The sequence below is a fragment of the Anabrus simplex genome, chromosome 5, assembly GCF_040414725.1.
Source record: "Anabrus simplex isolate iqAnaSimp1 chromosome 5, ASM4041472v1, whole genome shotgun sequence".
NCBI classification, from domain to species: Eukaryota; Metazoa; Arthropoda; class Insecta; order Orthoptera; family Tettigoniidae; genus Anabrus; species Anabrus simplex.
Window position 1 is genome coordinate 243,124,043 of NC_090269.1, and position 13,866 is coordinate 243,137,908.

Consider the following 13,866-nt stretch of genomic DNA (forward strand, 5'->3'; position numbering starts at 1 on the left):
TTTTTTTTTTTGCTAGTTGCTTTACGTCGCACCGACACAGATAGATCTTATGGCGACGATGGGACAGGAAAGGGCTAGGAGTAGGAAGGAAGCGGCCGTGGCCTTAATTAAGGTGCAGCCCCAGCATTTGCCGGGTGTGAAAATGGGAAACCACGGAAAACCATTCAGGGCTGCCGACAGTGAGGTTCGAACCTACTATTTCCCGAATACTGGATACTGGCCGCACATAAGCGACTGCAGCTATCGAGCTCGGTGAGATCCTACCTAAAAACAGACAATGTATCTCTAGACATACGCAAAATAAGTACATTTCCAGAAATCAGTACATTTAACTATTGGTAGGTGCATGGAATATTTCACATGAACAAAAACGCGACAAATATATTTTGAAGTGGTTTTGGGATATCTTATGGAATCATATGGTTCTATTTAATAAAGTTGTGGTATTATTTTTGCGAACTGCAGCAGTAAGGTCAATGTAAAGCGAAATATGTTTATTTTGTGAAAAGCGCGAAACTAAAGCGAAATTCATAAAAAGTAACGAGCTTGAAATGTTCTAAGATTACGTATGTTAAGAGATAAAGATGAGAGAGCAAGAATCACTCAACTGACAGAAGTAATTGTGAGTTTAATATTTTCAGAAATTTCTTTATAACATGGCATAGAGGGGAAGGTGTAAGGAGAAGTCCGTTCTAAGTAATCCGGCAAAAATTTCGCCCACTCGGTGACTGTTGCAGTATTTGGAATGTTGTCCTTCGGATGGCTGAGCTCACTTCACCACACTTTAAAGTGAAGATTCGAGGTAATCCCTAATAACATCTATTACCGGCTGCCCTCCCCTCTTCTTGTATGTATCTATTGACCAAAATTTTTAAACACTGTATTGATATCCATCTGAGGATCTCTACATATCCGTTGAGGGAGACAAATGTAAACTGATTGTCCATAACCAGTGAAGACTAATATAACATACAACAGTAAAGAAAAAGTCCTGCTTGCAGTTTTATTTGTTTATTGATTCATGGTCATGGCCGTGCCCTCAATTTTTATGCCGAATCCGAACTACAGGAATGTGATTTTTCATTTCAAAAATCCGCATATATTGACTGGTTTTCAAATTTCGGCCACCTTCGTGAAAAGCCAGTGACTAAGCCCTCGTCTGTCACACCCTAGATCATTACTCTCCTAGGTAACCTATCCTCTTGCATTCGCCACACATCGAAGCCGATTTATACGCACAGCAGTACTCCTCTAGTTCATTCCTAAAATAGCCTTTATCTCCTCATTTTGACTACCCACCTGCCATTGTTTCCAGCATTTTTACCAGCAGTCGTTTTCGCTCTCTTCATGTCTTTTACATCTAACTTATGAATAACATATCCTAAGCCCACGCAGCTTTCACTGTCGAAAATAACAATTGGTCTGAAAACTAGGCGATGTATAGATAGTTTTTCCACGAACTTATTACTATCTTACCGTTGTTCGACACTGCGAGTTCACTGTATTAGCTTTGGTACACCTTCATTCATTTCACTTACTGTACTGACATCGTGCGGGAATACACATCCCAAGTACATGTATTGATTCACCAATTCCAGTTTCGTATTTCCTACCTGACAATCAAGCCTCTAATACAATTTGAAATGAATATGTAACTTTTGAATAAAACTTGCAAGGGTCAACAGTCATAATTACAGCAGGACGTGACACTAAAAATAATAATGTCACCTCGCTGAATGAGATACATTTTATTAAGAAAAAGCCAAGCATGTGGAGTTCCATCTTGCCCGAATCATATCCCTTCCATGGAAATACCTACACAAATTCATCCACGTTCGAACTTAGTCAGATGGCACTCCACAAGAGTTCTATAGCAATTTTTTCTTGCTTTCATTCCCCACCCTGAAGAGGTGAGGTGAACCACCCTGAGGAAAACGCCCTCTCTCTAGCCAGGATCTATCGCTTGACTATAGATGGAAGCATTGTCATTGCATACGCTACAGTGATGAAGAATCATTCACTTCATTGTCAGAGGATATTTTTAGTAAACTGTACAAATATGATGTTCATCACTGTATTGTTCTTCTGACACACAAGAGTTCTAAAGCAATTCTTTCTTGCTTTCATTCCTCGCCCTGAAAGGGTGATGCGGACCACCCTGAGGAATACGCCCTCTCTCTGGCCAGGATCTATCGCTTGATTATAGATGGAGGCATACGCTACAGTGATGAAGAATCCTTCACTTCATTCTCAGAGGATATTTTACACCAAACTGTACAAATACGATGATCATCACTATTGTTCCTGTGACAATTTCAGCCTTCAAAACGTTTTCGTTTTCTTGGCATCGGTGTGGAAGGCGACGTAACCTGAGCCCGGTCAACTTAATTCATGTCTAGTTGGCTTAGCGAAGATCTAGGTGGCCGTGCTAGTTCGAACTCACGCCGATAGATGGAGATGTGTACAGCTATTCGCGTCAACATGGCGAAAATAAAACTGAAATAAACGGTTTTTTCTTTAAAACGTTCTAAAACCGTGGTCGTGAGGGGTTCATTGCAAATTGTTGAGACGCTCTCGTTTTCTCAATATCGCTGTGAAAGACAGACAGAAATATGGAATTTTGTGCACAACAGACCAGTGCAATGTCAAGTATAATTTTCAAATACATGTACTTAGGAAAAATTATCTCAAGGCGAAATATGTGAATATATTATTTGAAAGCGAGACTTGAGAATGTATAACAAACCAGAATCATGAGGACAATTTTAACTGGTATTCATACACCATTATTACGAAATGTTGGTGGCCACGGTGAGTCTTCCACTTACATGTGCGAGGCTCCTCACTTTCATCTTTCCTATCTTGGTCAACTATTTCAACCGCAATGGTGTTAGGTTTACGAAACATGGAGAATTTTACATTTTCACGCCCTTCTTGGCCTTCTTTCACCGATACCTTCATTCCCCGAAGTGTCGGATCTATTATATTTTCCTCTGTTTAGTGTTAAGATAGGATTATAGCCAAGTTGCACTTCTTCTTTAAACAATAATCACCACGACCAAATCTTATGAAAATTAGCGATTTGGAAATTAAACGTACCTACTTTTCGAAAATATTATCAACTGCTATGAAGTCTTGAAGATTATTTCAAATATTCTCTAAGAAAAGAAGTAAATGGAGATAAAAGTACAAGAACCTCGACTGTAAGTTTCGTTTTGAACTTCCTCTACCTACGCATCTCAAAAACTAAGGATGCCTGTTGGCTCGCTCGTGGTAAGATGGCGCGGTGAGAGCAGCGGGCGTGTTCTTGTAGCGGGGCGCGCATTAATTAGTGCATGATTTACGTTTATCATTATGTGCCAACATTAACTATGTTAATACCTTGTACCCATGCTTTAATTGTTTCTGCATTCATTGGGGGTCATTCTTCATAATTTTATAGCGTACTTCAAGCACGGATATTATATCTAAAATGTAATTCTTAGAAATAATAGTCCTTGTCTTTGCTAAATATATGCAAGACATGTGCAAAATATATACAAGCACATTGTTCACAGCCGAGGAATTTGATACTCTCAACACCCAGGTCACAGGATGAATAAAACAATTACGAAGTGGCGTTCAAAAGATTTTAGGGAATGGAACATTATTTATGAGTAACTGACAATTCTATAGGTCTCCAGTTTCATATGTTCAAAGGATATTTAACGTACTATCCAGTTCGGGAAACCTGACAAAAGGCATACTTATCAATTAGAATTCCGCAATTTGTAAATAATTTCAAGTGGTTAAGATATTTACTCTTCAGGTAAATTCCAGGAGTGTCATACGCTATTCCCCAAACCGGTAAAAGATGCCATCCCATACATATTCAAGGCTTGTAAGATGCCACCTCTCCTACGTACTTTCAGGGCGAATTAATTCAGATCATTTAACAGTTTCCTTGAATATTAAATGGTCTACACAGAACATCGTTATTGACCGTCGAATAGCCAATGACAACACCAATTTCCCTTAGCAGTTGGATGACGTGGGAGAATGAGTGACAAATGCAGAGAGGACAGATGACTCATGATAACACAAATGTCAACTATTAACTGTTTCCTCGTTCCTCCCGGTTAGAATGCAGTATTTTGAATACAAGCAAGAAACAACATTTAATTTAAATACAATTTTCAATGAAGCACTGTAGTTATGTTTCTGATTAAATGCAATGATGCGAAGGTAATTCGATTTTGTATTTATTTATTTATTTATTTATTTATTTATTTATTTATTTATTTATTTTGAAGACTTTTGTCTGGAGCGTGGCAATGTATGGAAGTGAAACATGGTCGATAAATAGCTCAGGAAGAAAGAGAATAGAAGCTTTTGAAATGTGGTGTTACAGAAGAACGCTGAAGGTGAGGTGGATCGAATATCGTATGAAGAAATACTTTTCAGATGTTACCTCTATAAAACCAGCGTTTCATCTTAGGCTGAAACTGGACTCATCAGAGTGGGATGTGTCTAGTGTTATCTGATTTTTTATATGCTCTGTTGGTGTGAAAAATCTAATTATCTCATCGGGAGCTTAGATTTTTCATTTTTATTTATTATTGTAATAATATATCTGTAATAATTTTTTCGGTCCCGTTTTTCATTGTCAGATCGTTCAAGTTTGAGAGACTACAGGGACAGGGAAGGATTCCACTTGAATGCGCTGAAGTATCGTTCATCTGGGCACGAAAAGGACATGCTGTGGTTTAGTCCTGCACATTTAATACAACTGTTAGCGAAGGAACCGAAACTTCGAATTCTAGCCACGGTTAGCGAAATTCAACATGTTCAGAACTGGTATGTAGCATGTAAACTGTATTTAACTTCTTAATAGATTCTTCCCCAGGTCCTGCTTAAAGCTTGTAAGCAAGACCATCAGTTCACTAGAAAGTCATTGGTACTGGAACACCAATTTTACGTTAGAGTAGTGTACAGTGCCTGTACAGTAAAATAGAGAGCATTACAACAGCTATGGGGGAGAGAAGACTAATGTTCTATGTTCTATGGTCACATAGTCAGGATGGACAGCCAGAGACTCACTTCAAGGATCTTTAACACTGTATCTAGAGGGAAAGCAAAAAATGCCAAATGGACAAATTTAGTTCGGAAAGACTCGTTGGCTGAACGGTCAGTGTACTGACCTTCGGTTCAGAGGGTCCCGGGTTCGATTCCCGGCCGGGTCGGGGATTTTAACCTTAATTGGTTAATTCCAGTGCCACGGGGGCTGGGTGTATGTGTTGTCTTCATCATCATTTCATCCTTATCACGACGCGCAGGTCGCCTACGGGTGTCAAATAGAAAGACCTGCACCTGGCGAGCCGAACCCGTCCTGGGATATCCCGACACTAAAAGCCATACGACATTTCATTTTTCAGTTCGGAAAGACCTACAATACATAGACGTTGATCACATTGACATTTACAACCGAGATAAGTCAGAAAGTTAATCAAGACATCTGACTCTCTCCAGTCACTAACAGCTAAATCACTGCGTCCAGGAATAGGAGTCAAATGGCCTCAAGAAAGAAAAGACATCCATAGCGCTAGAATGAAGGAATACAGGGCTAAGAGGAAGGAAAAAGCTCACCAGAGTTAAGAACCACGTGGTCCATCGTAGGCCTAAACGAAGTATAAGAATAAGAATAAGAATGAGAAGAAGAAGAAGAAGAAGAAGAAGAAGTGTACAGTACATGTGAGGTGGTAAGATGCACAACTTGCCTTTCCAAAAATAACAAAATTGAGGTGGCGCCGGTTTAGAAATGCGTTTGTGCTCATTTCTGTAATTTCAATTAGAATTATAGTGTAAACTTGCTCTAATTGGCTTTAAAATAAAAATTAGTAGTAAAATTTATCTCGTACAGTCAGGGGTAAGTTGAGATTCATGTCTAATTCACCCGAAATTCAGTTAACTAAACCATTTCCAAACGTTATGGTCTGATTTGTTTTCAAACGGAGAACTCCGCTACACCTCCGATATTAGTAGTGTAAAGTGAATTGTGCAAAACGGGCAATCAATACATAGTAATAATCCCGCCACTAATCAAATTCCAGTCGCGGTTAAAAGAAGTTCAAACATTTTGAATCGGGCAGTTTGCTGAAAAGAACATTTGGAGACAGTTGAAAACGTTTGGAACAAGCAGCTTTCTACAACAAAGTATTAGAAAGCCAAAATGATATTCTGCGTGTGGCTGAATCAGTGAAGAATATCAGCTAATCCATGGCGATAGGCAAAATCGATGAAGAATATGAACTATTGCGTTGGGATACAACAAATTTCATTGTTCAACTAGAGAGGACAGTGCGCAGTGATTGTACTGTATTTCGTTAGAAGTGAATCTGCAGAGCAAGTTATCTGTACATTGCTCTGTTATAGATGGAAGTTGTTGTACGGGAGCGAAAGTTGGATATAAACCTGTTGATATGCATTTAGGGCAGATTCCCTATCCGTTGATTTCCTAGCCTTTTCTTAAATGATTGCAAAGAAATTGGAAATTTATTGAACATCTTTCTTGGTAAGTTATTCCAATCCCTAACTCCCTTTACTATAGGCTAAATGAATATTTGCCCAAATTTGTCCTCTTGAATTCCAACTTTATCTTCATATTATGATCTTTCCTACTTTTTTTTTTTTTTTTTTTTTTTTTTTTTTTTTTTTTTTTACAAGTTGCTTTACGTCGCACCGACACAGATAGATCTTATGGCAACGCTGGGCATGGAAGAGGCTAGGAGTGGGAAGGAAGCGGCCGTGGCCTTAATTAAGGTACAGACCCAGAATTTGACTCGTGTGAAAATGGGAAACCACGGAAAACCATCTTCAGGGCTGCCGACAGTGGGGTTCGAACCCACTATCTCCCGAATACTGGATACTGGCCCCACTTAAGTGACTGCAGCTATTGAGCTCGGTTTTCCTACTTTTAAAGACACCACTCAAATTTATTCGTCTACTAATGTCATTCCACGCCATCTCTCCACTGACAGTTCGGAACATACCACTTAATTGAGCAGCTCATCTCCTTTCTCCCATGTCTTCCCAGCCCAAACTTTGCAACACTTTTGTAACGCTACTCTTTTGTCGGAAATCACCCAGAACAAATCGAGATGCTTTTCTTTGAAATTTTTCCAGTTCTAGAATCAAGTAATCCTGGTGTGGGTCCCAAACACTGGAACCGTACTCTCGTTAGGGTCTTACCCAGTGTTACACGCAGGTGAAACAATGTGCACGAGGATGTTTGAAATACGGAAATACCGTCATTCGTACATCCATCCATTCACTCATTCACTCAAAATGGAATGCTCTCCCCTTAGCTGCTGGGTTCGTGGCTATAGGCCTAGAGCATTCATTCATTCATTCATTCATTCATTCATTCATTCATTCATTCATTCATTCAATTAGGACTGCTCTCTCCCCAGTTGGTCGTTATCCATGACTGGGAGAGAAGTGTTTATTCAATGATGCATGTATGAATACAATTCAGTCATGCATTCATTCATTCATTCATTCATGCAGCCATTCATTTATTCAGTTCATCCATTACGGTTGTTGAATGTGTAGGAGAACTCTGTACAGACTTGTGACGAATAAGCTATGTATGTATGTATGTATGTATGTATGTATGTGGGTTCTATGTTGATAATTCGGTTAAAATTTTTACGGTTGTTTAATACCGATATTCTACCACTGTTTGCAGAGAGAAGGAAGACTTCTCTGCTTGAACAATTTCACTCATTATAAACTAGTTCATGCTGGTATATACCCTCTCAGTTTTAAGGCATCAGCCCGGAGCCATGTTGGGTTCTCATAGAGCACCAGCGCAGGTTATGCGGTTAGAGGGGAACCACAAAATTCTCTGTTGGTCGCGTAAAGAGGTAGTTTGCTGTTGATTTAATGAGTGAATCATAAAAATGCCTTTCACAGCACCCGACAACACTAGTCGTGCGCCAAATATACACTGGCGGAAAATGAAATCCCAAAACCAAGAAGACATTAGTTTATATGAATGCAATTTAGGCTAAACAATTGTCTAGATGACATATTTGTTTGATTTGATTAAAGTTTCCAGATCACAGGTTCAAGTATGTGCGAGAAGACATGTGACATGATAGTACATAATAACCGCTGTAGTCGCCACGATTTTGAATGCAAGCATGCAGACGCTCAGTTCACGCCAGTTGCACTAGGTGAGTCAAATCAACAACGGTTAATGCTGGTACTGGATGACGCTGGATTTGCCGTCCCTTAAAGTCCCATACGTGCTCAACAGGTGGTCTCACAGGACAAGGCAACTGGTCGAAACTCTGTAGAGCACGTTGAGTTACAACAGCAGTATGACGACAAGCATGACAGTTTACTGTGTCACTCTCTGGTGGAAACTAAATCTCCGATGGCTTCTGAAGATGCAGTACGCTCCACCACAGCCACGTGGCGAATACGGTGGTCTTCCCCCTCCGTAATGGCCCGTTCCGGAACCAGGTCTTTATACATCAGATATGTTTTTAACATTCAAAGTGCCTAATAGATCAAAGCGTAAAGATAAAAACGTTTCGAAACTGCCATGATATGCATCACTATAGTATTCGAACTTCTCTCCCAGCGAAGAAATGCCAACAACATGGCTGCTAACAGGAGTTCCTATAAATTTTGGCCATGAGGAGTGGAGATTACTCGTGACACGCTACAGTCCATCAATAGTGAATTATGTCTTCTCAATTTATATAGGGATATATAATTCCAAATAGAAAAACTCTCATTCTTACGCAACATCGAAGGAACAATAATTAAATGTTAATTTCTGGTTTTCGGAAACCTAAGGGTGTCTACCATCTGAATCAGTCGGCCCGGGAACAAACATAGTATAGGAATGTAGTATGTTAATTTATTTCATTTAAGTTGTGAGCAGACAGTGATAAGAATAACCTCCATAAAAGCAAAATAATCTCCGTACAGGCTGTGGCCGTTGGAGTAGTAGAAGGTAAAGGCTTTCACTATCCTTAACCTCAGCACTAGGTGGAATAGAGTAGTTGGCTCTATGCTAGGCTGTCTTTTCCCACAGGAATTAACTGGGTACAGATTTCTGGTGTAGGCAAAGCGAATTTCAGGCCCATGTGCCTCTCAATTGGTGGAAGTCTCGTTTTTTAATTTTCTACTTGCTGACGGCGATTCAAACTCACAACCTTCCGGTAATAAACCCTTTAGCTCCTAAGAAACTTCATGCATATCAGTGCGGAAAGGCAGAATTCATTAACATTGATGCTAAGACAATATCTTACATGACGAGGGAAAATAAAAGCTACTCAAATATCACGGTCAGGCTCAAATATTGCCTTACGCAAGGTGATAGGTAGTATATTTATACAGCCATCGTCCGTCCCATCATTTACTTATTGCGATAATTCTAGATCTAATTTTAGATAACTGCATTGTCTCTTCTTTTTCAGTAACGAGCTTCTGCGGACTTCCAAGGAATCCTGGTTGAGAAACTCTCCTGTAATGTCAAAGAAAACTACAGAAATCTCTGATCAGAACTGATATGATTTCATCCTGCTCTTCACGCAAGATTCTGTTCCACACTCCACGGGCACTCAGGACCACCCTTCATGACTAACCATTGTCCGCGGAGACGGCCAATAACTGCCTGAAGCTGGTCTACAAAATTCCCCATGTCTACGCAACAACTGGGTTTAAATCGCTCCCAAAAACCTCTGCTCCACACTCCACGGACACTCAGGCCCACCCTTCGCGACGGCCAGTGATGAGGAGTTATGGTACCCGGTCTCCAATGTTCAATTACTTTCAGTCAGATTTGTATCGTTTAAAATGTTTCTTAATTGTGAGATTTCTCCTGTCATACTAGGCCGGTGGGTGCTTTAACGGACCAACAGGGATGTACGTATGTTCAGTCCGTCAGCGATTCCGCTGGTGGGATCCTCAACGGATCTGCCATCAGCTGTCATATATGGCCTAGGCATCACTTAAGAGGCGTACTAGGGAAATGAGGAGTGAGGTAGTTTCCCGTTGCTTTCCTCACCTAGCCAGAGTTGCTATTACATATCAGTCTGCCAAGCCCACTGAAATGCATACACCAGCCGACCCTATGAACAACATTTTCACACCATTCATATCAGGGACTGGCTGCATAAGGATTGACATTACTAGCATCACTCATACCTCAGTCACTTTCATATTGTCAAAGCCAAGGATAAAACAGAGACAGATCTATGAAAGTAACAAAATTGCTCTAGCCTATACCAGAAGACATAGTGCACTGTAAACACTAGGTCCTGCCAGCAAAGGCACAACAGGGATGTGCAACTCACAAATGGATTTAAAATATGTTTTTCCTCAAATCAGATGCATTCAGCACACGCCAAAACTGTGTACCAGCTTAATTCCTTGCGGCAAGGCGGCCGGACATAGGACATTCAACGTAGTGCGGAGATTACGAATTGTAGAAAACGTTACCTTCCACTCCTCCAACGGGATTCAATGTCCACGTGGAGTTGGCTTTTTCTTTGAAAAACATAAACTGTGATTTTTGCCATGAATTCGAACCCACCATCATTGGAATGCAAGCTTATAGCTACACGACCCGTACTGTGCAGACAGCTCACTCAGTAATGAACTATCTTTCTCTATATCAATTTTAGCTCGGTTTACAATATTTATTGATTGTGCACTGTCCGTAGGAAACGATAGAAGTGCCAGAATATTAATTTTCTGGTTTTTCTTGGAGATCGGTATATATCCCATGGCCAATAGCTAGAGCCTTGCACGGATGCGGATATATCCGCGAAATTAGTGTCTTAGTGGGTGCAAACTGTATGGTAGTGTGGATAATTTATTGTGCTGATAATTTCTAAATAATGAAGTTTATGGATTTTTACTCATGTATACTCTTATTTTTGGCTTGTAGTTAGGCGATCCTTGATAGTGGTTTGGGAGAATAGTGATATATAAGGAACCTTGAGACCATAAAGGCGTAAATCTTACCTAAGACTAACTGGCACTAACTGGAAGAAAGGAAGGAAGGAAGGAAGGAAGGAAGGAAGGAAGGAAGGAAGGAAGGAAGGAAGGAAGGCAAGAGAAAATTCTTCCTAAACTTGTGACTGTAGAGGTTCTGGTGCCAGGTGTCAGGCTTAATTTATTATGTTAACAGATCTATCCGTTTCAATACCTTGGGTGTAATATACTGTAGTTAAATATTTACAATATCTGTGGATAACCATTTGTGGATGCGGATAACCATTCGCGGATGCGGGTGCGGATGCGTAGGGGATGCGGATAATATTTTGTATATCCGCGGAGAGCTCCACCAATAGCCGAGTAAAGGATTCAGAAAGCGTTCGTTAGATAACACTTGATAAATCTGCCAGAGGAAGCTCCCAAGCGCCCACACCACCTAGTAGTGGCTAGAATTAAAAAACAAAAACATGTCTGAAAGTACTTGCCATGGACTGTGGAGACTTGTTCGATATTGCTGCTGAAGCTGATAAGTTTGTCTTAGATTAGGGTCACTTCCGCCGGCCCCATTATAATACAAACAAAGAAATCTCTGTGACACTGAGGACTGGACTGCTTTCCATACCATGAGGAAAGGAGGAAAACTCCAGAACCTTGTAAATGTGGACAAGTTCACGCCAGTGAGTTTTTACAAAAGAATTTCTGCAGAGATAAGGAAAAGAAGAACAAGAAGGATCTTCTATTCATGCTGGAGTTCATGCATGTCAAATATCACATATTATGAAGTTATTTGCAAATGGCTTTACTTTTCATCATATTTGGAAGTTCTGTAACTTTTTATTCGTGTGCATGTAATAGTATTAGGCCTATGCAAAGACAGTAGACTCAGGATAAATTAAACAAAAAGAAACTGATTATTCATTTTCTGAAATAGTAACTTTTCTGTAATGATTTTCTCCATCTTATACTCCAGTACTAAGTGATGACGAATTACATGACATATATTTTCTAGACATGGAAAACTTTGTCTTATGTCATGCTTTTCATATTCATAGAGTATAATAATTTCACATGACAGTACATTAGATGACAGTCTCAATTGGAATTCTGTAGAAGCTTTCAAAAATGTAAAATCATTAATATAGTGCAAAAATGTTTTCTTTTGTTTCCTGACAATTCCAGATTTTGGACTTGTATCGTTTTCCCGGGACAGTTCACAATTATAGTTGTACTAATTTCAGTCTCCCTGTGTATGGATCGGTAAAGCTTAAAGAACAAACAACTTATATCTGAAGGATATTTACGTATAATGAACAACTTGACCACGCATTAATTACATAATGATGACAAGCCTAACGTATTCAATGAGGAATAAAATCAAAGGTTTCATTCAGCAACACAGCAGAATTTTTCCTGTGTACCATCGAACTAATTTAGGATTACTACACGGGATGATGTGCTTGAAAGGACATTAACATATACAATATTAGTTTTACAGAAAATCTATGTAATTTATTTCTAAGAAGGATTTCCAGGTTGTTTGGATTTTGCATAGTTCTTACAGGATGGTGCGTGATACATAGATTTTAGTGGCTTGTCTATTTTGATACTGCAAAAATTTAGTATAATTTGTGTTGTTTTAAATTTTCGTTGAATCGGGTTTGTTATTTTTGATACGCCCGTGTTTGTTCGGGCGAAGTTGACACAACGTCCTTAGTATTTGGTTTCCTTCAAGTACGATATATATGGTATTAATCACATCTTATTTATAGGTATTCTGAAACATTGTCTGAAGTTCATATATCAAGCTATACTTCTGCACTATAGGTCACACTTCTGCCGTTTCTTCCTTGAAGTATTAATCGAAGTGGGCGGTATTTATTATTACACATTATAGTATGCCCAAATCGTCCTAAAAACAACCGTCTTCCTGATCGTACGAAGTACAATGTGTTGCCAGCGAACGTTTAGATTTTTAGATTTTTCTGCACTTCTTGAATTTTTCACTTATCTAAATGCCTATTTTGGACCTAACAAGCAAGCCTATCGTAAATTCTACATTTTTACAACAACCTGACTTCACATGGTAGTTTGTGCATCCACATTTAGGACCCAAATTAAATGCTTTGTCACTGTTTTAATGTCTCAACAGTTCAGATAGGCTTTTGGTGACGATGTGTTAGCAAAGGGCTAGAACTGGGAAGGATGCGGCTCTGGCCTTGACCAAGGTACAGCCAGCATTTTCCTGGTGTGAAAGTGAGAAACCTGTAAGAACCATCTTAAGGCCTGCCGATACCAATGATGAGGTTTGAACTCATCATCTCCTGTGTCCAAGCTTACAACTGCACGGCTCAAGTGACACAGCTAATTCTCTCGGTCGAACGAAATATTCCAAAAATGATAAGCCTTTCCAAATATCTTTATTTATAGGCCTACCACACATTATTCAATCTTTTTCTTGACTGACACCTAGCTTCACTAATTTTGTCTTTCAGAAAATTCCAAACATCGTCAATAGGGTTGAGATCTGGTCTGTTCCCAGTCTGTTTCCTCTGTTTTATTGCAGATAAATGTTCGCTGTGTGACACGGGAAATTAGATCTGAGTTGGGGAATTAGACATGTGTCCAGTACTTGGACATACGTTTCGTTCCTCATTGTTTTTGTCGTTGTTTATGCAAATATATAGTATATAGGATTGTACCGAAAAAGGGGAATTGCCTTTTTCAGCCACATAGTAAGACCATCGGAGACCAGACTACTGAAACAATTATTCAACTTCTTTTGGAAAAGTAAAACCAAGAACAACTGGTTTGTTGAGGTCCAGAATGATTTAGAAGAGCTGAATATAACAATGAAACAAATTGCAGAGA

General features: G+C 39.5%; 1 protein-coding gene across 4 annotated transcripts in view; it reads right to left on the reverse strand.

Moving 5' to 3' along the window:
• The window catches only part of LOC136873947 (E3 SUMO-protein ligase EGR2), a 135,762-nt gene that overhangs the window by 71,743 nt on the left and 50,153 nt on the right, over positions 1-13,866 (reverse strand). The window lies entirely within an intron of this gene.